Here is a 27,941-nt window from a genome sequence, read left to right as displayed (position 1 = left end):
CCACTGAGCTATATCCCCAGCAGGACATGCCTGTTTAAAAATGTAAGGAGGGCAGTGAGAGCATAGCAGAAAGAACACCAGAGGTTGAAGTTAATCTTACAATACCGCTCAGTGAGAAATTTCTTCAAATAACTCAGTAGCCACTTGAAAGTGATTTAAATCACCACTTTTATTCTGTGCATACAAATTTGAGCCTAACTGTGGGAGTAACACTTTAAAGATCTAACATGGTCACATGGAACATTTACATGAATATTTAAGGAGGACAGGTGAGGAAATTTTCAACCACAGAAATAAAAAAATTAAAATCATCTGTAGATTCAATCACATAACAAATTGAAAGTCAGAAAAATATAAGCAATGTCCAAAAAAAGTGAAAAACTAAAAACAAAATCTTCCCCATAGATGCCAGGCAAAAAGGTTATTACCCTTTAAATATAACAAAGTTTCTAATAAATCATTGTGGAAAGATTAGTGTCCTAATATAAAAACTAGCAGGAGACAAGATCAGATGATTCATGGGGAAAGTAATATTAATTTGAACAGAGCAAGCATTAGTAATTAATGTAAATTAAAACAAGAGTCCACGTTTTGGTTACCAATACTAGACACTGTTTCAGAAAACTATTAAAATCAACACTCTTATTCACCCCTGGTAAATCTGATGTGGCTTTTCTGAAAAGCTATTTTGCTATATGTACAAAGAACCATAAAAGAAATAAATAGTCCTTAATATAGCAATATTATTCCTGGCAATGTACTACTCTATGGAGACACGTCTAAAAGCACTCTAGGTGAACATTTTTACAGCATTATTTATGATAAACATTTGGCTACAATCCATATTGTTCAACCAACCTAAATCCCACCAAAAGCATTATTTATAATGATAAACATTTGGGTACAGTCTGATTGTTCAACCAGTCTAAATCCCAATCAAAATGAAAACAATCACACAACTGAACACCCATGCATTATATTTAAATCTTTATTTTCAAATACTAAATCTCAATTAAAAAGCACAATACAAAATTATATAAATGGTATGGAGTCAATTTGTAAAAAAAGTTACAAATGTAATATACAATTGTATACAATAGACATAGCAAATACACACAAATCTATTTACATGTTATTTTGGATTGTGATTTTTAGTTGACTTCCTGAAAACAATAAAATATAGTGAGAAATGACTTTGTCATGAGCTGTGAGAAAACAGAGGCATCTGACCAATGAAAAACCAAGGATTTTACAGTGTGTTTCACGGATCAAGCATCCACAAAGGGTCATGGAGTCTCAGTGGAAGAACACCTTTCATGTCCCCTTTTGTTTGTGTAAGCAAAGTAATCTCCCTTCATCTTCTCCTGATTTATAACCTCCTACACAATTTTTAGTCATCCTTTAGATAATAAATGTCACTTCTAGAAGCTGGAAACCTACTCAGAACAGGTCAAGTCCCCATTTTGTACACCAGCTTCATTTTGATACTTCCCTATTGCACTTACTACAAAAGTAATGAAGTGGATGACTAGGTACCTGATGTGTCTCCCCTGTCCCCCAGAACATAAGTTCTGTGGAGCTAGAGACCTAGCGCATCCTGATCCCCACTGTGTTTCCAAGGCCCAGCAAAGAATAACAATAGGCAACATATTGCTAGGTGGCAGGGACTTTTCTGAACTCTTAAGGTATATTAATTTATTTAAACTGCACAACAATCTGAGAGAGTTACCAAAATCACCTTCATTTTAAAGAGGAGAAAGCTGAGACAGAGGCCCAAGGTAACACAGCTGGTAGCTAGCAATGTCAGGAATCAAACCAAGGTAGATGGGCATTCTGAACATTATCTATGCCTCCATGCAGTTTCCCTTGAATAACTAATAGCTATCTGAAGAACTATTTGAAGAAATGAATGAGAAAAAAACATATTAGCAATAAAATGTGTGTTTGCTATAAATTAAGCACCAACAGAGACATGCCCTGTAACAGCTGTAGCTCATCATTTCATGGTCACCTGACCATAATAGATGCAGCGGATTCCAGTGTCATAATGGAAATACTAGGAACAAAGCTCCATAGACACCCTCATTAGAAATTCAAATATAATGATATCTTTGGAATAATAGACTATTTGAAACTTTAGATTTCAATGACAGAAATCTGAAATTAAAAGATTTGGAGTAAGGCATAAATGATTTTGCAATACATATATGCATCCACTCTAATTATAACAACTGACCGACCACAAAGCACCCCATCTCTTTTCATGCTCCTATTTCCTGTTAAAATCAGCTTTAAAAGAGGGTTTGTAATTGCAAACAAGTTGTGCAGAATAAACAAGCCATTTTTGTAATGAGGATGATTCTTGCTGAGGCTTATTTTTAAAAGCCAAATTATAGACTCCCAGTCTAAATTGTATCTGGTTTTTATGTTACTTGCTTTCAAATTTAGCCCTTATTTGCATTTTGCCTGACCTACTAGTTAGAGCACAAGTTCACAGAGCCCCTTCTGAAGCTGTAATGAGCTTAGGTAATAACCACCACATAATTGTATGCAACTGCATACAAGTGTTTGCTTTTTACGGTTGTGTGTCTGCCTCCGAGATTTTTGAGATGCAACTATGCATTGCAAAATTTGCAAGTTGCCAGCCTTGCTTGGACTATTTTTGCTGTTTCACATTTAAGTGGCTTAAGTACATAAGTGGATGCATAAAACAGCCAGGTTTTCCAGACTAGAAAATTACTGTTACTTAAATGGCAGAATTTCTGCTCTGTGCTTTCCTATTTCTATGCCTTGCCTCAGCTACATATCTTTTTAACCATCTGTTTCTTTCTGGCGACCAGTGACAGGGAGGCAAGCAACTGTATCTGCATTACTATGTGGTTTGACATCTGGTATCTAAGTCCAAGCATGGTATTTATTGGTGGATTGTTTAACTATGAGCTCATATTAGTTATACTTGCAGATCTCTCTTCATTTTCTTCAAGTCTGCTTATGTTAGAATTGCATGCAGTTTTTGACAGGAATATGTATGTTCTCCTGCAGGTTGCATAGAATTTGGCTATGTGACTACGAAAATCTTTAAATAACAAAAATAAATTACATGAATTTTAAATTGAATCTAAATTTGAAATTTCAATCTAAAATTGAAATTTTTAGATATGATAGGAGGTGAGGCACACTCGGCAGTGTGAATAAGATTTTAAGTAGTATCGGGGCTGGGGATTTAGCTCAGTGGCACAGCACCTGCCTGGCAAGTGCAAGATCATGAGGTCGATTCCCGGTACCAGAGAAAAAAATCCAAAACATAAATAAATAAAGATTTTGAGTAGTATCAAGTCTACTCTTATTGAATGAATTCAAACTTTGTTGAAATCATGACATATATCTACCTTATTGGACCTAAAGGTACTACTGATCCACACTGAGTTGGAAAATTATGCTATTCTTCCTGAAAGGAAAGGACTCACCACTGTCTTATCTTTCTTTTGTGACTGAAAGTGTCCATTTGGAAAAGGGTTAACTAGGATTACGGTACAATAGGATGTCCCAGAACCTAAGAAAGACCAGCACACCAAAGAATGAGACAAGGGCTTAGGAGTAAACCCCACTAATGGCATAGTTCACAAATTTAAGAGACATGACCTTCCTATCAATTTGTTAATTGTTCTTAGTATTGATTCACATGTTTACTTAAAACCACGTGATAATCCAAAGTGATCCAGAAGCAATTCAGCTGGACAGAGCAATTCTGTACTAAAAATAGTATCAGAAAAAGAGGTAAGGCATTGGCTGTGCCCTCTCAGAAGAGAGATAGGAAACTATCTTTCCTATGAAGGAGGCAGAGAATCTACCAACACCAGAGGGAGCCTCTGAAAACTAGTCCCTCTTTATTTCCTGCTGTTTCTACTCTCTTGAAGAATTATATCACAATTTTGTGGTCATCGGGCTGAGGACATAGCTCAGTGGCACAGTACCTGTCTAGCAAGCACAAGGTCCTGAGTTTGATTCCCAGTACAAAAAAAAAGAAAAGAAAAGAAAAATAATTTTGTGGTCATTGTCTGAGAAATTATACATGATACCTGTTTAACAAACTACTTGAGAAGTAGCACTTTGCGAGTTCTATGGGAAAAACATCGAAAAAGACAAACCCAAAGTAAACCAAAGGCATATTTGCCAGTGCCATCACTTGAAACTAAACTGCCTTGAAATTTGCTTAAAAATATCTGTTACGGTTTAGATCTAAAATGCCCATCCAAATGTTCATGTGTTTTGGAAAGTGACCGGACCATGGGGGTGCTATATTCATCCGTGCATTTATAGCTCAAGTGCTCTTCATAGGTAGGGCCTAGCAGGAAGAGGCGGGTCACAGGCAGTGAGACCTGGAAGGGTGCATCTCCTTCCCCAGCTCCTCCCTTTTCTCTCTGCTTCCTACTCTCCATGGGGTGAGCACCTCTTCCTCTGCCAGGCCCCTTTGCCATCCTGTTTCTGCCTTGAAGCCAGCCAACCATGGACTGACACGGTGAGTCAGAATAAACCTTTCCTCCTTTGAGGTGTGGGTTTTGGGTATTTTGATTAAGACAGCATTAGATTTACCCTGAATAGCCTTTCTCATCTACTCAGTCACACCCTTTACAGACCAGAGAAATTATTTCTATTCTTTTTGATTCAGCTCAGATATTCCCCTATTAGTAAAGCCTCCTGGATTCCTCATTGATGAAACATTCCTTTATATTCTGAGACAACTCCATTCTAGTGCATATGCTTCTACCACTAAGACCTTTATAAAAGTGTGTAGGTCATTTGCTTGCATGACAAAGCCAGTCATCTACTATTATGACTGTAACATACTCAGTAGTACCAATGGTATAGCAAAATAAGTATGTGGTTTCCTCACAAGTCTGTGGGTTGGGTAGGTATGCTTTCACATGTTCCCTGTGTTGTCCAGGTTAGGTCGCAGATAACACAAGGAGGCTCATTTTAAATCAACAACTTCACAAAGCCCTACAAAAGCAAACAGAATTCATAAACTTTGCTCAAAGCTAGGACATTTCTCCTGCCCAAATATAAATATCCAAAGAAAATCACAGAGTCAAAGCCTAAGAATCTAGGTATGGTGGCACATGCCAATAATTCCACTATTCTGGGAGGCTGAGGAAGGAGGATTGCAAGTCTGAACCCAGACTGAGCAACTTTGTGACTAAGTGAGACCCTGTCTCTAAATAAATAAATAAATAAATAAATAAATAAATAAAGGCTGGGGATGCAGTACAGTGTGGAGGCTCTGGGTTCAATCCTCAGGACTAGAAAAGAAAGAGACAGAAGAAATTAGCATTTCATCCACAATGAGACCAGAATAAGGTGCTGGCTATTCAACCTACCATAATGTCTGGTACTGCAAATGGCACACATTTAATACAGATCTGATGGAAAGAACAAATAAAACTAAAAATATTCAAGACAAATCCAAATTTTGTGAAAATGAAATATCCCTTTTAAGAAATCTGTGTTCAAATTGCTCTGTATTAAGCCTTGAATTACCCATTTAATGCCGTTTGGATTTAGGAGCTTGTATCCATTCCTATTGTTGCTAACATACATTACCATAGATTTAGCAGCCTACAAACAGAAATTTATTATCTTGTAGTACAACTGTGTGGATGTCTGAAGTCTAAGTAAGTCTCACTGGGCCAGAATCAAAGTGTTGTTAAGAACATATTTCTTTTGGAGACTCCGGGAGAAAAATCCATTTTCTTACCTTTTCCAGCTTCCAAACATGGCCCACACTCCTTGGTTCATGGCCTCCTTCCATCTTCAAAGCCGGTATGACCAATCTTTGTCCTATCACTTCACTCTGGTGCACTTCTGCCTTCCTTTCACACATTGAAAATACTTTTCTGAACACAGGAGATCTACCTGGAGAATCCAGGATAATCTCTCCATTTTTCAGTTTGGCTAATTAACAGCCTTCTGTCTATAAGCTTAATTGCCCTCTGCTGTATAACCTAACATCTCCTCAGATAATGTAAAATAGAATAGGGACAATTTAAGGGAGTGGCTTATTGTCTACAGCATATTCTGATAGAAAAAGCATAGAGCCACAATTCTAGTTTGAGTCCCACAGCCAACCTGAAATAACAAAATGGATATGTCTCCTAAAATTTCAGTTATTTTTGGTGAAATGAGAAGATTGTCCTAGCTGATCTCTAGGGTACTTTGCAATTCAAATCCTCTTGATACTGTAAATGTACCTAGGTAAATCTTAGAATTAGAAGATATTAAGCCTAAATCATCATTGAAGAAACAAAACTTTGGCCAAAGCCTCAAAATGCCATGGGAACATGGCAGAGTGTCATCAGCAGTCCTCTCTGGATGATGGTACAGGATTCAGGACAGGCTAAGAGCTGAGCTCACCCACCCCTGGCATAAGGACACAGATAATCAGGAACTGGGAACCACAGGGAGTGAACACAAGGATTTCAGGGCTTTGACCCTGTAGGACCATGGAGAGGACAGAGAAAAATCCCAGGTGCACACAGAGCCTGAAAAATGGGAGGAGAGGCTAGAACTGTGAGGGCCAAATGGTGGTACATTCCATAGACAAAGGAGACACTGGTTAAAATTTTTATCAGCAAAAGAAAGACATGACAGTCTATGTAACTTAGAAAGATAATGCAGGAATAATGAAAGAGATTACTTTTTACCTGCTTTGTTCTCCTTTATTTTCTTAGTAGTAGTTTCATTAAGCTAACTTATCAGTTGGATACTGGATTACATTTTCTTAAACATCTAAAGCTCCAAAAAAGAAGAAATTAAAGCATCTTTGTATCTCACCAGTGGTCTTTGTATGTAAAAATAGACATTTATTTATAATAAAGCCATATTTTAAACTCATTTTTAAGAATAGAATTATTAAACAGAACATGATCACACACATAGGTGGAATTTAGAGAATTAAGCTTTGTGCTCAAAAATTACATTCAGCTCCAGATTAAGTAAGCATTTCTTATAATTATCTACCTCTGATTGAAAAGTTTCCTTCAGATTCCAAATGTGTAGGCTCTGTATATTGTTTTATTTGTTTGTTTTTGAGACAGGTCTCACTTTGTAGTTCAGGCTGGGCTTGAACTCACTATGTAGCCAAGCCTGGCCTCAAACTCCTGGTGATTCTCCTGCCTTAACTTCCTAACTGCTGGAATTATAAGCATGTGCCACCATGCCCGGCTACCTCTGTTTATTCTGATTTTTAGCAGGTACAGTTCAAAGCTCCAGTATATGTCTTGTCAGTTAACGCGATCTCATCTCCTATTAGATGCAGAAACATTCTGAATGATTGGAATATGTGAGTCTAATTGAACTCACTTTTATCTACCAAAGGACTCTCTCTACTCCTTTGCCTCTGCTCCCTTTAACTTTTCTCCTTTTTTTTTGGTTTGCTTTATTCTTCTGGTATGGAAATCGAACTGAGGGCCTTGTACATGCTAGACAAGCCTTCTACCACTGAGTTACATTCCCGGTCCTTTATTTTAAATTTTATTTGAAGATAGGGCCTCACTAAATTTTCTAGGGTGGCCTGGAACTTGCAATCCTCCTGCCTCAACCTCTGGAGTAGCTGGGATTACAGGCAAGGGCCACCACACACAGAGGCTCCCTAAAGTTTTGTTGTTTTTTTTTTTTTTTTCGTTTTTCTCCGGTACCGGGAACCGAACTCACGACCTCGCGCTTGCCAGGCAGGCGCTTTTGCCACTGAGCTAAATCCCCAGCCCCTCCCTAAAGTTTTGAACACACCTCTCCACCAGACAGCAGAGTATATCCCGGTCCATGGTGGAGCCCTTGAGAGCATTTTGCAGACAAACCCCTTGGACCCAAAACTGTCCTCACCACTCATGTGACACTGAGCAACTTAACTGCTGTGTGTCTCAGTGTCTTCACTTGTAAAATAGGGATAAAACTAACACATACCTCCAAGAGTTGTTCTAAGTGTCAGATGAATTAATACCTACAAAGTGCTTAGAAATCAGGCACCCTATTTGTCAAATAAACCACCCAGATTGTCAGGTACATAAGAAAGACCCCTTACTTGCCTAACCCCCTATAGTACGATTTTCCATTCCTGACACCAGAACACAATTTTAGTTGATGTCATGTGCCCACATAGGGCCTTTCAATGTCCGGCCCTAGTGTTCCTTCCAGCCTCATCCATCAGTCCTCCTCCCACTCCGTCTGCCAGCCTCACACCTCCGGGCACGTGGCCCAAGCCACCTTGTTCACACAGCCAACTCTGCCATGCAGCCCTCAGTCACACACTGCCCCTTCAAGGTCGGCTACACAGAAAGACTTTTAACCCTTATTCGACACACTGTTTGATAACTATTTGTTTAGAGTATATGTTCCCGTATTAAAGTCTCCCCCATGACAAAAATGAAGCTTTTTTGTTTGTTCCAGTGTCTGGCACAGCAACTGTTAGGAAAGGACTATCTGTAAATATGGGCAAAGGAAGGAATCGCTTTCCATGGACCCCTGCCATCAGGTCACTGGGCTGCTGTGAAAAGTTTAATCGGTGCTTTTAAAGTTTAAAGAAAAAGAGGAAAAAGCAGAATGTGGTGAATGTTATAAATCACCGAATCCAACTGTTATTTGAAATGTTATTGCTGCATTTGAAAGTCTCTTAAATCCTGGCATTTTTAAGGAATTATTTACAAGGCCAAACAGAATAAAGTTTATTTTACAACACTTTTGTAAAATTTCCTCTCTACAAAAACAACCTAAGAGAATAGTAACTTTTTTCTTAAATACATTCAATTTTGTCCTTTAGTTTAGTGAAACTTCACATAGGAATAACTTTCAAGTTACTATTAGGCTTGAAATTCAGTTTTTCCTGATATTATAAAATGTCACTATCAACAGAAAACTGAGGTTTGATGTGCTTTTTGCATGATGATTTAGGTGAGTGTGTCTCCCGCTACCCAGGGTCAATTAGAGCATCCAGCTCGGGTGAAACCCTCTATGATCTGCAGATCTTCCACACCTTATCACAGCTACTTCAACCGCTCTCATCAAGTTCCTGATCACTGCTCTCTCAACTCTTGACATCCTTCTTCCATCAATTATCAATTCTCTTTCCTATATCTACAAACTTACCATTCTATTAACTCCTGCTCTCAACAAATTCCTTCTCAGTTTGGAATTGTTAGCAGACCCTTAGATAAGGAGTTAAGTAAAATCACTTCAATCCCCGGAAGTAGGTGAAGAGACAGCAGTGTGAGAGGGAGAAGGGAGGAAGTGGGCGAAGGGGGTGTTAAGGAGCGAATGTCTATGGTGGGCTAGGACCTGAGTGCTCCTCTTGGAAACTCTGAAAAGTGACCCCAGTGTCTGTGGTAACACGGGGAGGGCTCAGGGACACAAAAAGACACCTTCGTGTCTGCTCCTCCCCCTTACAAACCAACTCTGCTCACTGCTGACATTTGTGCCTCTTCCCTTCTCGCCAACCATTTTAAAAAAATGGGCCATTGTATTTATGGTCTGTTCTCCTCACTCCTGTCACTTCAAGATGCTGTCACCTTGTTATCCCTTTACCATCCTTCCAACACTGTGCAAAGCCAAGGGGTCTGCCGGGTCCTTAGTTTGCTTCCTCTGCCTTTGGCATCCTTTCCTCCTAAAACTTCATAGTTCAGTGGTTTCCAGATCACTTACCTGAGCTCTCCTCTTGACTCCCTGCATATCTCTGCTTGCATCGAAAGGTTTACCTATTTCTCATGCCCTTCTCAACAATCTCTGTGGCCACCTCTCACTTTGACTTTACTCCTTTGGCCCTAGAGGACTTAGACCCTCACTAAGTTTCTACCATTACCTTTAAACTGAAGACTTTCTTCTGAAATTCAGAACCAGACACCTAATTTTATCCAGCATATTTCTACTTCAGCATCACCAACACCTTAAATGCAACTTGTCCCAAATATTCCCACCAGTCTCCTCTGCATTTATGCTCTCATCTTTTAAACTGGCCTGTGCTTCCCAAGGCAGGAAATAAGATAAATCCTCAATTCCCCTCCACCATTTGTCTTAAATCGTTAGTATTCAGTTAGTTGCTGTATAACATCCTTCCACCTTCTAAGTGTCTCAAAGCCATTTCTCACCCTGTAACCCTTTCAATATTTTTATAGGGTAGAGAGCAACTGGCTTTTCTACTTCTGGACTTTACTCCCCTGTGGTTCTTATCACTGAACGATCTTTCTAAAATGTTCAGTCATCTGTTCAAAATCCCCCGTTTCCCTGATTACTTACCAGGCTAATCCACATGGATATGCAAGACACTCTGTCTGCAAAGTTGCTTCTTGATTTTTCCTTGTCAGGCCATATACAACTCCTCTGCCTTTTCATACCACCATTTGTTTGTATGCGTTCCTATCTCCTCCCCTGGAGGGACTGGTTCTACTGTACAAAATTTCAAACTCAAGGAAGTCTTTCATTTCCCCTGGAAGAAAGACTTGTCCAGGCTGACTATGACCAGTTCCCAGCACCATTTCTCATCCAAACCCATGTTCAGTGCATGGCCAGTCAGGGTTTACTTGCTGACATATCTCTCTGCTTAACCTGATAGATAAAGAATTTCCATGGGAGGGTTATGCAGCCTTCATCTTCAACACCGGAAAAGACCTGGTAAAAACAAGCTTTCATTTCTTTTGCAGTCACTGGACTACTACAGGTGCGTGACTGCAGCTGTGAAGAGATACAGACCTGCTTCAAGGAGCTCTTCACTGTGAAGAAAACAAGAATGCCAACAATTTGAAGCCACGTATTGAGCTATTTTATACACAAGCACAGTCACATTGCTACTGTAGAGATTCAAGATAAAGAAAGCAGTTCTGGCCAGAAGTTTCTATTTTCCCAAATTATAGCTTACATTAGACTTTTCCAATATAGACATGCAATCCAAAATCTCTTCTTTTGGAGAAAATTTAGTTAGGAAAAACAAATCAAAGCGCTGATGTCTATGATTACTTTCTAAGGCTCACTTTACAAATCCAAGCCCAGGCCCCTTATCCGTTTCCACTGGTGTGATTTTATCACAATAGCAAACCATTTACTCACCTGCTCATTAAATATTTCCTGAGAATTTACAGTGCAAAAATAAAATGTGCCATGAGATGAATCAGAGGAACAACAGTAGGCTAAGCTTTCACATTTACACCTCTGGAGAGTAGACATTTTCATCATCGACCATTATGACTGTGTTTTTAAAATAGAAGTTTGTGCATTAATATTGCTACCTTAACACTCTTTACTTACACTCAAGAAATTCATTTTTATTGTTTTACTGGCAGCTTGGTGTTTCAGTAACTTTGCAGTGTTCAGAATAAAGCCAAATATTTAGTTTAATTGTTGATGAACAAACTGGGGAGGGAGTCTAAAGAGAGGGGAGAAAATTCATCACAAGTGAAAACATAAACAACCCACATTTAAAACTGAAGGTTTTATTAATGCAATTTCTCACAAGCATTTCTAAGTGTTAACGATTAGAAGAAATAAAACTAATTTGCTAAAAATGCAATGAGTAGCCTACACTTTAAATACTGGGGGTTAAAAAGTAAACACTTCAAACTCCAATAAACACCAAAGAAATGTTGCATGCCATCAAATGACACGGCTGGAGGAAGACAGTTCCTACACCTAACAGAAATTATTACCATCTATACCTCAGGACTATCATGTTCAGCATTTAAACAGCCTCGGCCAAGGGGAAGAACTAAAATGTTACTTTTCTCTGCGCAGTGTTCTGTGACTCCTTATTTGTCTGGAATAACCTAAAGTGCTGCAGTCCCTGTGCCGCCTGCGAACCGAGTTATTAAATAAGTAGCTGCAGCCCCCGCAGCAGTGGGCCGTGCCGCGCAGCTCTCTGCACGTGCGATGCAAATCCAGCTGGATGGGCTCGCTGGCGCAGGACACCCTCCTCTGGAAATTTGTTCGCCTCCCTGTACAGCTGTCAGAAAGAATGTCTGTTCTTCAGCTCCGACCCAGCTTGCAGAACGGATTCTGAGGCGAATGATGGTAAAACATGGGGAATCACTGGAGAGAAAAGCAACAAACCAAATGCGGGGAAAATCATCACAGTCTTGGAGGATTAAAATATAATAATAAAAATAATAATTATAGAGTAGAGTTGGACAAAGGGGTACCAAGCTTTCCTAAAATGGTTCTGTGACTGTGCATTGTACCAGCCCCCAAACCACGCATCTACTCAGCTCCTCAGCCTGTGCCTCTCTCCCTGGGAATTACTCACCGTACTCATAGGCTCCTCAGGCAGTCTGTACCCCAGTGCTCAGGGGAATGCGGGGCGCCTCATAGCTGCTCACACGCTCACTCCAGATAATTTAGGAGCTTTGAGGAAAGGGGAGTTGAAGACCGTACAACACAGAACCCTGCGGAACTGAAACGGCACTTGGCAACTAATTAATACCCTCTATCCTTGGATGCCGAGACAATTTTTATCTCCCCTTGGCAAGATCCATCTTTTAGTTGTCTTATCTATCTTACCATTTGTGTTTCCCCTCCCCCACTACAATTACAATTTTTATTATAGCTAAGAGATGGTTCTTTACTTCTACAGCTCAGTGCTGGAAAGTTGTATGTCCATTAGCTTTTGGTAAGTAGTTGTTTAAAACCTTGGATAAATAGTTTGAAGCCGATCAACCTACAGTGATAGCAGACTGACAATCCATGTACCATAGTTACTCTTCTCCCAGGAGGCCATTTTGCCTCAAAGACTTTATTTACACTGTCAACTGTGAAAGAAGAGTCCCCAGTCCTCTAGTGAGTTGAATGTCAACTCTGATATTCCTGTTGGCAGAAAGAATCTTGCCAACAGCTTAGAATTCCTGAGTCATTCCCAAGGATTGCTGTACTCAGAGATATTTAGATTCGTAGTTAGATTCACCTTCAACACATAGTATCATTCCCTCTTTAGCCAAATTCAGCAGGTATTTTGATAATATATTCATAGTCTTAAAGAAATTTTTGTATGTCAGGGAGGAACGAACATCTTTAAAAGTGAGGAGGGGTACGGCATATAGTATAATATTGCCTGAACAGTAAATGACCTGAGATATCTCCACATGGATCGTATGTGACCTTTAGTAAGACATTTCTCAAGAAGATGGCACCCCCAAAACACATACATGTGTGAGGACACACACGCCTCTCACACACAAAACACTGTTTTTAATAGCCAAGGGCACTTTGGCACAATGTGGGGCGGTGGTTGTCAACATAAACAGATGGTCAAAGAAGTGGGCAAACACATCGTGTGAACTAGCTCCACAAATGAAGTTTTTTTTATTTCGTTCTAAATGCCATACTTACTTAACCAGCTTTCAGACAAGATGATACATGTAGCCAGTTGGAAAGAGCTCCCTGCCAGGCTTCTGTGTTTTTATGACAAAATTAAAAGTCCACAGATGGAATAACTCAAAGCTAATTCTTACAGAGTTTGTTTAGTTAGAATGGAGAGGGGAAAAAAAAAAAAAAGAATACCATATTGCTTCAAATTAAAGCCACATCTACAAAATGAGAGACTTTTAATTGGTGAGGAAAGACGTAGGAACGGCTTTTAAAAAAAAAAGTCTGTTTTTTTAAATGAGTGGAATTATTTATCCATTAAAATAGCAACTTCCCCCAAATAGTTTGAGGATCATCTAGGAAATTCCCAATTCTGAATTCTCAAACATCTCCCCTCCTTTCAAATAGTGCTTTGCAAAGTATCACCATTTGTCACTTCAGTGACTTTTCAAGATATACACTATTTCCATCACATCTTCACTAGTCATTAAGTTTCAAAACCCAAATGAAAGACCCCTGCATGTGAATTATGGGGAGGAAGGCGCTGTACCAGAGGAAATGGAGAGGAGGCCAGCTGGCTTGGCATTGTGTGTTCCATGAAAGGTTTGTAACTTTGTTTGAGTATTTAGCTGGTTTCTTTAGTGAGGAAATGAAATAGAACTGATGCTTTGTCAAACACGGTGGCCAATATATAACACATGAAATGACTACAATACTACCTATTAGAGAAAAAGAATACAAAAGGGCAGCACCCAAAGTGAAGACAAAATCTCTTACAACAGTCCTATCAAATGGAATATGTTCTCAATTTTCCAATTAAAAAACAAAATCAGACACATAAAATTCAGTTACAAAAATTAAACCCTACAAATAAATTTTATGTACAGCTTTTTCAGTTTAGTAAACACTCAAAGATGTTCAAAAGTTAAAAAGAAGAAACTTAGTTAATATTATAAACTATGAAAACAAATGTTTTTTCTTTTCACAATCTGCTGATCTGACTTGACAAAAGTAACTGGCTAGTTTTAGGTAAATTTAAGTATCCATGTTATATATAGAAAATAAATTTATATAGCAGCTTCTGTTTCTCTTTCTAGAAATAGATGTGCTTATTTCCACAAAAGAAATTTTTCACTGCAAAAGTTGGGGGGAAGGAGTTCTTAGCATAAAACTACGTGCAGCATTTGCTAGGAAACAGCTGTTCTTGCAGAATTTCACTCAGTCCCCCAGACTCAGGGAGCCTGAGCACATGCTTAGCTATGCATAAATTGAGGCCCTAAAGAAATCAATAGATTGCTCTTCTCTTCGACCCAGCAATTAAAGCCAGTGGTTCTAAACTGCTCTATGTGCATAGAGATCTCAGTAAGGAGACCCATCAGAAGGTCTACAGCACTCACTGAAAGCTTCACTTTTGAGTCCAGTTTCGTAGAGGAAGAAGCTACCCTGTCATCTGTTTCCCATGATGTGTGTGATTAAGTTTTACTTTAGGTGGCCTTTTCAGTGACTTCAGGTGTTTCCTGTACGCTACTTACCTTAAGAGTTAGTCCCAGGCAGTGTCACTGTAGCTGTTTATTCAGCCTATTCTAAAAACCTCTTGTGTTAGGAAAAGTATGGTCTAATCTCTATTTGCAATTTGAAGAAATCACTACAGCATTAACTTAAAATTAACATTTATTTTAATGCAATATGGACTTTATCAAAACAAGTTGCAATATTTCACTTCCCATTTGAAAAGTGCTCTGTAGACTGTCGTGTGCCAGGAGCGGTTTCAGATGTGTTTGCATAGTCATGGAATCATCAGGGTTTTAAAGAAGAAGCACAAGCCCTCTCTGTCTTACAGCTCTTAACAGAAATGCAAACAACACTGAAAACTTGGGTAGTATTTTGAATCCTTATAAGTAAATGTTTTTGTCAAGGGAGGGCAAACTTTAAAGTATGAAAGACAAAATTCAGCATGTGATACAACTTAATCTTCACTTCAACTTTTCTTAAGGAAAACCTAAATCCACAAATATTAAATTACCACAGTAGAACTTGAAAATCACCCTGGAATGCTGGAAGAATATGTACACCAACAAATTAGGATTCGGTAGGATACAGTGGATTGGATTTTATTTAGGAAGAAAAACTGCTCAGTACCAAGGGGAGGCCGAACAGATCTGTACTTGCAAGGGCAGCAAAGGCGCAGCCACAGTGGAATAAAAGCCAATTATAAGCAATCCCGGGCACTTCCTCAGGATATCAGAATGTATAATAACACAGCATTTTTGCAAAATTTCCTCTTACAGCAATGGTCCAGAGTTTATCTTTTACAGAGAAAAGAATCTTTGAAGATGTTAACTGTTAATACATGGAGGGCAAAAATTTTGCTCTGGTCATTTACCTTTGAGAAAGACTGGGTTAAAGAGATTTCTTAATTTGGGGACTCATTAAAGCATTAATATACGAATGTACAAAATGAAATCTCCCAGAAATAAGCTGCAATTTTGAGTTCTCCAACATATTTGACTATAAAGTCCTTCTTAACTGTGAGTGAGAACTTAGGATTCCATAGAAGTCACAGAAAAATGCCAATTATTACGACTGTATCTTTTTAGAACTATGTCTAACTATACTGTATTTGCCTTCTGAAACAAGCACTTTAAAAACTTAGATGCTGCAGATAGTTTAATCCTCAAAGTATTAGTTTCTTGCATTTTAGGTCCCTAAAATCATATGCAAAGCCAGCACAGTTACTTTTTCCCAGGGTGACATGATATATACAGAGATAGCCGGAGAGAACTGAAGTTACGTTATGCCCCTAACAACCATCTTGAGAGGTGACATTTCACAGCTATGAATTTTCTCCATATAGAGATGTTGTAGGATCTTTATGGTTGCTGTTGTAGGTTCCAAACTCTGTGTTCAGAAGGAAAATTCTACAGCCACAGAGCAAGATTTAGATTCCAGGAAAATCCTTTTTTTTTTTTATTGTATCTAAATAATGTTAGTCAAGATATCCTAGAATAAAGATATACCACTGTTTTCTCAGTTGAGAACATGACATAGTAGAAGCTCAATAAATATTTATTAAATCTTTAATTAGGTGGATAAATCCAAAATATTTTTTAATATTATTATAGTAAGATACACAGTTTAAGCCAGATATGGTGGTGCACACCTCTAATCCCAGCACTCTGGGAGGGTGAGACATGGAGATCACAAGTTTGAGTTCACCAGGGCAACTTAGTGTCTTAGCAAGACTTCGCCTCAAACAACAAAAAAAATTATAATAATAAATAAAAAAGGCTAGTGCAAAGGTCCTGGGTTTAAAACCAGGTACTACCAAAGAATAAAAATAAAAATATAAATATGAACAATCATAATTTACTAACTCAGATTTTTTTAAGGTAAAATGGGTGACAGAAATGATTTAGCTATTGGCTGCAGTTACTGAGAAGCGTTGTGTTATTCTCCCCCACGTATAAGTGCACCCAGTAGAGGGATGAAGGAAGCGCTCATTAGCCAACCTGAATAGTGGAAGTGGTGGAGGCTAGCTCACTCAAAGCCTGACTTTCCAAACATTTTGCTTCTTTAAAAAAATAAAAAAAGACAACATTTCCCTCCTTAATCTTCGCTCTTTGATCTTCTGGTTAATTGGGGTGCAATCTCTCTTTTAACTTTGCCAAATATTGCAGGATGTTTCAGTAAATGCCACCATAAATTGAAAGCTACATTAACATGGTGGACGTGATTCCTTCCTCCTCTGATCACACGTAACGAACTTAGTCACTGCTCTGCGCTTCGCCTATTAGTCAAGTTGATAAGGGGTGGTAGAAAAAGACTCATTTAAACATTCTCACCCTTTGGCCTGACCAGGAGCTTAATTGCGCCAAGAATACACAACGGAGATGTTTTAATACCTTAAAAATAAACATTTATGCAATCTTCTGATTGCACCGTGCCCTCGTTATCCCTGGATGTGGTACTATACAAATGATGAGTTTAGCATACAGCGGAAGTGAAGGAAAAACCACTAGGTCTGTGACTGCTAATCTCACTCACCCAAAGGACAGTCCCCGCCCCCGACAGTTATCACTTGTGATTCTAGGTCAGTCATTTCATTCTCTGATCCTTGGTTTTGTCCCTGAAATTGGGATACATCTAACTTAGAATTTCTTTAAAGATTAATTCAGAAAACATAAAATCACTTCACTGAAGCTATATCTAAATGTTTCCATTCAGGTGCTTTATGTGGAATATGTGATAAAATTATGAGTATATCAGCAGATAAATCTCAACAAATACATATTTTTAAAAATGAATCTTATACTAGCCACAGAATGAAGTGGAAAAAAAGAATTACACCCTACCTAGAAGCCCTTATTTTAGTATAGAATTTGTATCATAAACCTATTCTACCTCTTTGCCTTCAAAAGCAGGCAAAATAGGATACAGGAGCAGCAGCAGGTTACACAGCTGCAAATCAGCAGCACAAGGTCAGAGACTAATAAACTAGGAGACTGTGAAACAAGAAACTTAACTATAATGTGCCCCTGGAGTGAAATTCCCCCTTAATGGAAACCACCTTATGGTCTCCCAGTCTCCTTCCTGTTCACTACAGTCAATCATGACAAGTGTGTGTGTGTGTGTGTGTGTGTGTGTGTGTGTGTGTGTGATTTCTTCTGTGAAATTCCTGAGGACTGATGGAAAATCTCTCAGAATTCACTTTTAACTTTCTGTTCCAAACCCCAGGTGCAACAATAGCGGGTCCTCCTGCAACTGCCTGGGAGCTCCTGGCTTAGACTCAGGACACAGGTGACATTGCAGATGCAGGTAGAATTTGACACCTTCCTGGATACTTCACCTCCACACCTAGGGAGTGTGAGGAAGGAAGACAGAAGAGCAGAGGGTTTGAAGCAGCGTGGCTGTGCTAAGGGCCACAACGCAGACACACAGAAGGTCACTGAAACTGTTAAACTGTGAAGTCAAACAATACTGTTTACTTTCAGAGAAAACATAACTGCTCTGCATACATTTCCCTGTCACACTTTTAGTTCCTTTTATTATTACAACACATTTCATTTTTAAAAAGGTAACATGCAAAGCTTTTCTTTCTTCACTCAAAGCCAGAAACTCCATGCTTTCATTCACAAGAGCTTAACCTAAAGGAATTTACACAAATTTAAAAATATCATGAAATAACTCTTGTCATCTCCCGTGGGGAGATAATGTGCTCTGATGTTTCATTTGCCCTCAGTTCCTGCTTGATACAGAACCCAAACAAATAAAGCAGCTTTTCCGTCCCCTTCCTTACAAAGGACTGTTTCATCCGGGCATCATCAGCATTCACTCTTCTGCTTCAACCAAAAGGCTCTAAAGTGCCAGATCACTGTGTAGCCAGACAAAGAATAGAAAAAAAAAAAATGTTTTTGTAATATTTTGAAAAAAACACTGACTGTATATCTGTACTGTCTTTGAACTGTAACTGCGTGACTAGAGCTTTAGGAAAAATGTTAGTAAGTAATATAACAAACGACCCATATATGTCTAATCTTGGATCACTGCCTTTAAAATTACTCTATTACAGCTTATTTTTAAAACTCAGAATTCAGGCATGGAAAAGAGTGGCTTAGCACCTTTCCCAGTGTCAAACTACAGCAACCTCCCCTTCTTCTATGTCCTCATGATAGACAACTGCTATTGTCTACCAAAAATGGTTCTATAGAACGTGTCAGGGCCAAAATCCTATACTCTTAAAACCATGATATTCATATCATGACCTTCCAACTTTGAAGGAGCACATCATACACACTTTGTGAAAACCATTTCAGTGTCATTCACTTGCATTTAGAGTAAGATCCTGAAAAAGAGGAGGTCCTGACCTCAGTGACAGAGCGCTTGCCTAGCATGCAGGGGGCACTGGGCTGTGTCTTCCACACTGCAGAAACAAAGAAGAGGGAGGGTGGGAGGAGGGAGAGAGGGCGGGAAGGAGGGAGCAAGAGAGAGAACTCTCAGAAGTAACAGGTGAGATACCTCCTACCCAAATCCAGTTCCATCATTTGTTCAGATACTCCCAAAAGACAGAAAAAAATCAGAAGATAAAACATACCTCACCCTTAAAGCAGTATGAGCTAATGAAAGTTTCTTTTTTGCCTTGCCTTGCCTTCCTTTCTTCTTTTTGGAACTAGAGATTGAACCCAGAGCACTTTACTACTGAGCTACACCCCCAATCCTTTTTATTTTGAGATAGTGTCTCCTTAAATTGCCCCACCTGGTCTCGAACTTGCAAGTCTCCTGCCTAAGCTTCCCCCAGGTAGTTGGGATTTCAGGTGTATACCACCACTCATGGCTGAAACTTTCTTTTATAGACACATAATGTCTTGGTAACAATTCAAAGCTTATACAAATACACAAACACACACATACACACACACATATATATGTATATATAAAACAGGGTTCATATTTTATGATTACAAACATGATTTTTAAAGTTCTATCTTTGTGGTAACAACGTAATTTATTATTTGAAAACAGAAATTTAAATTACTATTTAAGTAACTACTGTATTTAAGTAGCTATCTTTAATTTATCTATCTTTAAATTACTATTTAAGTAACTATCTTTAATTTATCTATCTTTAAATTACTATTTAAGTAACTACTGTATTTAAGTAACTATCTTTCTGCTATTTAATCCAAGGAGACTTCCTGATTACATGTGTAGTAAGTTTTGTCTAAAATAAAATTGTAATCTCTTGCCCTTCATTTATGGAAAACAAAAGCATTGCCTGTCCTGGTGACTTTCTAAGCTTTTGTAAATTTCTCGAGTGATACTTAATTTTGGGTGTTGCTGATATAACATTACATCATATATCATATATGTGCATGTAATAGTCAATTTTATTTATCTACTTGGCCAGGCCATAGTACCCAATTATTTGATCAAACATTATGCTTAATGTTTGTGTGAAGGTTTTTTTTTTTTTTTTATGAGATTACCATTTAAATAGCTGGAGTTTGAGTAAAGCAGTTACCCTTCCACAATGTGGGTGGGCCTCATCCCATCAGTTGAGGACCTGAATAGAACAAAGACTGATCTCCCTTTAGAAAGTAGATCCTGTCAGCAGCCAGCATGCAGACTTAGGCAGCTCCATTGTCCTGCGTCTCCAGTTTGGTAGGCACTCCCATCAGATTTTACACTAACCATGCTGCAATGTGGGGGTCAGTTACTGAAAATAAAGCTTTCTGTATATATATGCACATCTTTGGAGAACCCTGATTAATATATGCACAAACACATGGAAACTGATCTGTGAACATCTGTTTTAAATTTACTTCCATAACTGAATCTTAGGCATTATCTCCACATTAGTAATCAGTATTATTCAGTATCACAAAGACTTGAGGCCAAAACCTCCAGTAAAATCATGTGTTCTTATTTATTTATGAAACCAACTGGTACAAACAAGTCTTTGTCATCTGAGTCCCTTCTCATTTTACTGCATCAATTATCAACTCATAATGACTAAGTGCCTCCAAACTGTTCCTGAACCCTGTAAGAAAACACTCTATGAAACAGGAACAAAGTAGCTCTGCACTAGCAACACTTTCTTTCTAGTAAGTGTGCTATTTCAGAATAAGTGGCTGGTTAAGTCAAAGGACAGCGGGCTGGGGATATAGCTCAGTGGCATAAGTGCCTGCCTGGCAAGTGCAAGGTCCTGAGTTCAATTCCTGGTACCAAAAAGAAAATACATCATTAATTTGCCAGGCGTGGTGGCACACGCCTGTAATCCCAGCATTTGGGAGGCTGAGGCAGAAGGATCGTTGTGAGTTTGAGGCCATTCTGGGCTACAAAGTGAGCTCAAGGCCAGCCTGAATTGCATAGTGAGACCCTGTCTTAAAAAGACAAAAAAAAAAAGAAGTCAAAGGACAGCTCCAGCACCCAGTGAGCACCTTAGATGGCCTTTCTGTTGTCAGGCAAAAGGCCTTTGGCAGAATTCATGTGAACTCATATTACATCAGATGTATACAGAGGAGCATGAGAAAAATATAAGAGAGAGGAATAACAGTGGAGCTTATTTTTTCACAGTGGTTACCTCTGAAAAAGCTCTATGTACAGTCTATTGAGCATCGTGATCAGAACTCCCAGCTTCAAGGTCTCCATGTCACACATGGTTTATCAGGAGAAAAATGGTAATGGCTGAAAACTGCATGGGTTTTTATTGTTAATGGGAGCAAGGAAAAGAAGAGACTGATATACCAAGAGTAGTGAAAATATTCTCATTTTATACAGTAAAAATTATAGATGAAACAAATGGCCAACATCAGGTACAATTTTTGTTGAAATAAGATGGTGTAGGATTTTGAGGACAATGGAAGGAGACCTGCCTTGTACCACAACTCTGCATCTGTGATTTCCAAGGCTACTTGATCAACTTCAGGTGTTCTCGGCCAGGGACCAGAAAGGCATGACAACTGGGAAACTTCTCTTAAAGCCTGTGATGCACATACTCAAACATCTTTGATTATTACTTCTGGTTGTAATAGAAATGTATTTGTTAAGAACATTATTTTAGTTGGAGCATAACTTATTGCCAAAAAGTACTTACAATGACCACATCTAAGATAAAAATTCCTCTTTCCATAGAGGTATTTTGGGATGCTCCTTTCTTTAAAACTGACAGTAGTCCAGAATTTTAGATGAGGAATTTGTGTCCAGATATAAACCACAAATTGCTCCAGGAGGCCCTACAAAGGAAGTGTGTGACTTCTCAGACACCTAGAAGTTCGTTTGCCAAGAATTACATGCTTCAAGAAGAAATTACTTTCCCTTTCTTTCAAGAAGAATATATTTACCTTCATAGAAATGGCATCAGTCCTTTGTCTAAATGTCCTTTACCTGATGAGAGAGAGAGAGAGAGAGAGAGAGAGAGAAGGAGGGAGGGAGAGGGAGAGAGAAGTTTCCTTCGCTACATTATCATACAGTGTTTGCACCAGGATTAAACTCTGCTTCAGCTCTTTTGTCTCTGAGTTCCTAGACACCTTCTGCTTTTATCTAAATTATCATACACATTGTTTGCTTGGTGACTAATGAGATTTCTCCTTATTTAGCATTCGCAGATGTTTTACACCATCTTTGTTAATGTACATCTTGATTTACGTCATACTTGATGTTTCAAAGGCAGAAGCCAACTGCTAAGTGAGAGGGTGCATCCAGCTGTAGCTTAGCTGCAGTTAATTTTATCCCATAGCAGTCTGGAGGTTTTAAACACAAACCTTTCCAGGGCTTCCGGTAGCCATGGCCCGTACATTGGAAGGAAAAGGAGCCATGACAGGGAACAACGTCCATATTCTCTAAAGACAGAGATTCAACTCTAAACTTTACTGTTCCCAGTGATCTGCCAAATACTCTGAGCCAGCACCCAGGGAGTGTATAAATAATATTTAAACACAGTTTCCCACCCCCTATCACTTAACCCTCGTCAAAGACACCTTAGCATCAGGAATGCACTAGGCTTAAGGAAGATGTGAGCAGATATCAACATAAAGTCTAAGAGCACTGAATTCTTAGGAAAACTGCCCCAAGTCTTCATCTTCTTTGAAACTATTTCAACTTTTCTTCCAACCCTTATGGAAGATTTTGTCTTGAAATCATATTCTGTCTACTCCACAGTGATCATCAGAAGTTCAATCAGTTCCTAATAATTTTTTCCTCATACAAGTCTGTGTATCTGTGGCACAGGACCCATACTGAGAAGGGATCAGAGATGGCAAAAGGTGGGCTGCATAGGAGCCCAGCACTGAATGAGAAGTCTCTCTCCCCCGGGTGTCTCAGGCCTCCTCAGCCTCCTGTCTCCTCTGGACGCGTGGCCCTAGAAGACCAGCTTCAGCAAGGCTCAAAGGTTACACCAGCATTTCCAAAGCCCCTGAACTTCACAGACTATTTCTAGCTCGATGGCCAGTCCGGACATCAAGGCCCTACAAAATCTCACTAAATTTATAAATAACACAGTTCATAGGATTCAAGTGAAAAGAAGTAAAACTAAACTGATCTCACTGTTCCAGGAACTTGCCTCATTAATGCTCACCTTCTTGTCCTTGTCTATTCACCTTCTGTCCCCAACCTGAATACCTCCTACTTTCTGTGCAGCCTCAGCGATCCCATTCTTACCATCTCAGACTCTCATCTTCTGTGACGTTTTCCCCTGGTGATTCTGCCTACAGTGATTACTTTCCAAACTCCTAGAGACCTTACTGTTCTTTTTATCTCAGCTCTTAATCCCATAAATGATAATGTATTAGGTAAATATTGTTGAACAGATACTATATACCAGAAACTGTTCTATGTGTTTAGAAAAAGTACTGAAGAAGATACACAACAAACACATGGAAAGTAACTACCTACCCAACTTGAATATGCCTTGTGTTTATCTATTTCCAAATGAGGTTATACACAGTGATACTGGCCAAGGAATAGCACATAATCCTTTCCTTAGCCCCTACAGAGTCCAGCTCAAGTCAGAGGTAACCTTTGTCTATGTTTCTCACAGCTGTCATCCCATAACCCTTTTACCCTTCAGTTTCATTTAATCCTTCAGCTTGAAAATGATGTTCTCATTTTTATTGGAAGAAACCATCCTCAAAATATCCTTTTCTCTCTTTCACAAAAGCATATGCTTATTGGCTTGCTAAAGTTTCCATATTGGTGTTGTCCACACTATTTCAAAAGCAGGAAGTGTGGTCTTACAGACAGGTGCGGCATGTGTAGTCAGGAGACAGTGGTTCTGGCTGAGGTCCTGCCAAACTGGAGTTATTTAAACTCTCTGCCTCAGTATTCTTAGCTGCAATGTGAGATTCGGACAAGACTGCCTCTAATGCCTCTTCTAAATCTACTAACTCTCAATGACTGTTTTCTGCTTCTCTACGATTATTTCAAGACTGGGAAACTTCCCAGCTCATTCCCCTCTATATATTTTAGTCTCAAGAATTCAGTGGAGTAGCCAGGAGTGGTGCATATGCCTATTATCCTAGCACTTAGGAGGCTGAGGCAGGATGATTGCTGTGAGTTCAAGGTCAGCCTGGGCTATACAGTGAGCTCAAGACCAGCCTGAACTGCATAAGGAGATCCTGTCTCAAAAAAGAAAAAAAATCAGTGGGGTAAGTTTCTGTTTTGCTTTCTTTCTCCTTTTGCATATCTGAGTATTTTTCTAAATTCTCTCCCTGAATAATTAACTGAATACAAACTCTCAATCCACATTTAGTACACATTAACTGGTAATGAAGTTGATGACTTTGTTTGCATTAGCTCACGTGGTCAGATTCAACAATAAGAGACATTAACTGATGCCCCAGTCCTGGCATTTGGGGTGAGGGGCAGGTATCATAATAAGACTCTTCCTACAAAGAGTGTGCTATTGGATTTTCAGTCCCCCATTTTTAAAATCTTTTTGAAAATATGCCCCAGAAAGTCTCTTATTATTATTCTACCAGAAGGCGTTTTGTAATGCTTATGTTTTTCTCAAAACCCTAAGTGTTAGGTGTGACTAACATTTTATATCTACACAGAAAAACACTAGAAATAAATAAAACTAAAGCGTACTTCCAAAACTTTATGTTGAACACCTTCTCATACAAAATCTCCGAACAGCAGATCAGCCAAATGTTATTTGTATCACTTTTCATAATTCTTTTTGCTAATAGTATTTTAGAATAGATTTGTACTTTTAATCATCATGTGCTAAGCTTTCCTACATATCCCAGAACCAAGACATTAGCAACCTAAGATTAAAAATGATCACGGATAATCCACAATGTAAACATTTTCACTGAAATTATTATATCTGAAAGTAATAATCCCTGATCTCATCCCAAATCCATATCAGATGCTTCAGCACCAGTACCTTCCCTTTATAACTTTTATAGTATTATAACTATAGAATTTCTGCTTGTTTATCTATAGTCTTAATTCTACATTGTAAACAACTCAAGAGGGCAGGGAGACTTAGCAGAGCCTCGCGCCAGGCTGGCCACACAGCATAACTATGACGGGTGTGTAGTGGATGCACGAAGCACCTCTAACACTGTGCTGCACTGTTTGGATCTTAGTGAATGGTATGTTACTTAAATGCTACTTTATAGAATCATCTCAATTCATCAATGGTATGTTTTTCTTGAATGTGCTGAAAACAACAGTATTGTTTCATTTTCTCCAGTATTTGACATAATACTTTTAAAAAACCTGAGACTTAAAACAAATTTTCAGAAAATACACCTTCTAGTAGTCATTAATATCACAGCTTATAAAAATACTAAGAAGGATAAACAAGGGAAAAGGAGACAGAAGGAGGTAGGCAAAAAAGAAGTCACTGCTTTCATTGTTAAAAGGATAACTGAACAGATTTCTTCACACTTTCACGAGGCTTTAATAGCAAAATGTTCCACCAATTACAAAAGAATTGCTTAAGTCAAGTTGAGCCAAGATGTGAAGTCCCTTCTGATTGCAAGGATCTTCGAACTCATTAGTTCCCTCCAGGGCCAACCCTTCTCACCACTCACTTAGCAGCTCTTCTCCTCTTCCGGGCCTCAGGGGCAACGTGCTGCCTCACAGAGGCCTTCTCAACGTTCCCCTTCCACTGCCCTGTAACCTCCATATGGCTTCTCTGGCTGGGTGTCCTGAATAGCAGACAGGTTTAGAAATACTGCTATCGTCGTTTCTGAAAACACAGTCTATCATGTTTGGTAAAAATGACTGATTCATCTTGGGGGAAAAATATATCAAACTGAAAATTCCAACTGACAGCTGTGATAGCAATCACACCTAGAGGGAACTTGCTGTGGAGTGCCGACAGCACTTTAGACACAGGGTCTCGTTTGTCCTCGGGACTGCCCCATTTGATAGGTGCCATTATTATCATCCCAGTTATAAAACTGACTGCATAAAGACGGTGAAAGTGATCACAGGGCTGTGAGTAAACGAACAAGGATTCAAGCATGACGTTAAAAAGTCATATCATCCCTCAGTACTGTTGAATTTCCCAAGAAGTGTGACCTCACAGGACCATGGTCTCCCCCGTTCCCTACCTCTAGGAATCCAGTAGCAGGTAGCTCTGCGAGGGCTGTGTTGAGCGCCTAGTAAGCAGTCTTCATAGCTCAGGGTCCTTTCTTCTGGTGACCCCACGCCTAATGCTCACGAGCTTCACACACACACATCCGTACAGCTGATTCCAGTGTCCTGGGTACAGGCTATAGGAGAATACACTGCACCAAAGCTTCGGCCTTGGCATGGAAGAGAGAAACAGATAGGGGAAAATGCGTTGGTTTGGTCTCTCTTCGAGGTCTGGATACAAAATATAAAAAGCTGGGTACTGTAAGCAGCTGTATATTCCATTTTATGTTCTGTGCTGAGTGGAAAGTGAGTTTCTGGAAGAAGAAAAATACTAAATGGATAGACAGTAGCATGATAAGCAAAAGGGAGAGAAGGAGAAGAAGGCGGGGGAGGAGAGGAGGAAGAAAGAGGAGAGGGGAAGCAGGAGGGAAGAGAGAGAGAAAGGGCGAGAAACACATTCGTGTCAATGTTCTTAGTCTACTACGATGGCCCAGCTTCATCCCTGATCTTGAGACCTCTCATGTCATTAAGATATACTTCCATGTTTTGCCATTTGGGGCCTAAATAATTCTCTATTATTTGCTTACAAAATAATTATAACACATGTAAGTAAAATAACAGCTTGCTTCAACTAAGAGAAAGCAGATTCTGGGGATAGTCAATGGGCTCCCCAAGTAAAAAGGTAGAAAACAAGATCATAATTTTTCAAGGCCTCTATAAACCACTGAAGCAAAACCAAGGTACGGCAATAACTAAAAGTTGAAAGATTCTATGTATAAACAAGTAGATGAAACAGACACCTTATGGTCATTATTCAGAAAAGAAGCACATCCGAGTCAAACCAGGTTGTTTCACTTTGTCTTCAAGGTTTCAAGGCCCAAACTTTTACCTCTGCAAAAAAGATTTTTCTCTTGTACCTTCAGCTCCATTTAGTAGTGAGGTCAGGAAGTGGATCATATATTATTTAAATTCCTCCCAGCTTTTGGAAGGAACGTTGGGTAGAATCTGCCAACATTCCCTGTCCTAGCACACTCACTTCCATTTCTGACTCATTATCCAATTCCACCTCCACGTCATGGCAGCCCTGGCATCTCTGAGATACATTCCAGCGTGTGTAAAGGTTGCTTCTTCCAGGTTCTGGGCAAGGGGAAAAGCCGTCTTTCTGTGCGGAGAGTCCTGCACCCCTTCTCCCATTCTCCACTGTCCTCCGGGCCTCCCTTCTCACCTGGGGAGCCGTTTTCCCAGCCTGCAGTGGAGGGTGGAAGGGGCTGCAGGAGGGGCTTGGGTTCTAGTGAACAGCTGGGCCCCATCACTTCTCATTGCAGGTCTTGGGGAGATGCGGTTGACAGAGTGATGCACAGAGCCTGTCCCAGTTAATGACTTCACCATTCTCCATCATTATCCCCATCATTAGGAAATTAGGAGGACAGAAGGTATTTACTGTAAACCTGCCACCTCCCAAGGAGAGATAAATAGAAACTGATAAATGGGCTCTTCTGGTGCTGTTCATCTATTAACCT

General features: G+C 39.3%; 1 long non-coding RNA gene across 2 annotated transcripts in view; it reads right to left on the bottom strand.

Moving 5' to 3' along the window:
* Positions 1–11,576: 11,576 nt before the first annotated feature.
* Positions 11,577–27,941, bottom strand: part of LOC102023289 — a 106,346-nt gene continuing 89,981 nt past the window's right edge. For both annotated transcript variants that reach the window (XR_001234738.1, XR_001234739.1), the window contains exons 8-9: positions 26,397–26,591; positions 11,577–12,063 (exon numbers count right to left, since the gene is read on the bottom strand). This is a non-coding gene — a long non-coding RNA (uncharacterized LOC102023289). The remainder of the gene's footprint in view (positions 12,064–26,396; positions 26,592–27,941) is intronic.

The sequence above is a fragment of the Chinchilla lanigera genome, unplaced genomic scaffold, assembly GCF_000276665.1.
Source record: "Chinchilla lanigera isolate Chin_1 unplaced genomic scaffold, ChiLan1.0 scaffold00032, whole genome shotgun sequence".
NCBI classification, from domain to species: domain Eukaryota; kingdom Metazoa; phylum Chordata; class Mammalia; order Rodentia; family Chinchillidae; genus Chinchilla; species Chinchilla lanigera.
The sequence above is the reverse complement of the archived record's forward strand: the minus strand, read 5'-3'. Positions and strand labels throughout refer to the sequence as shown.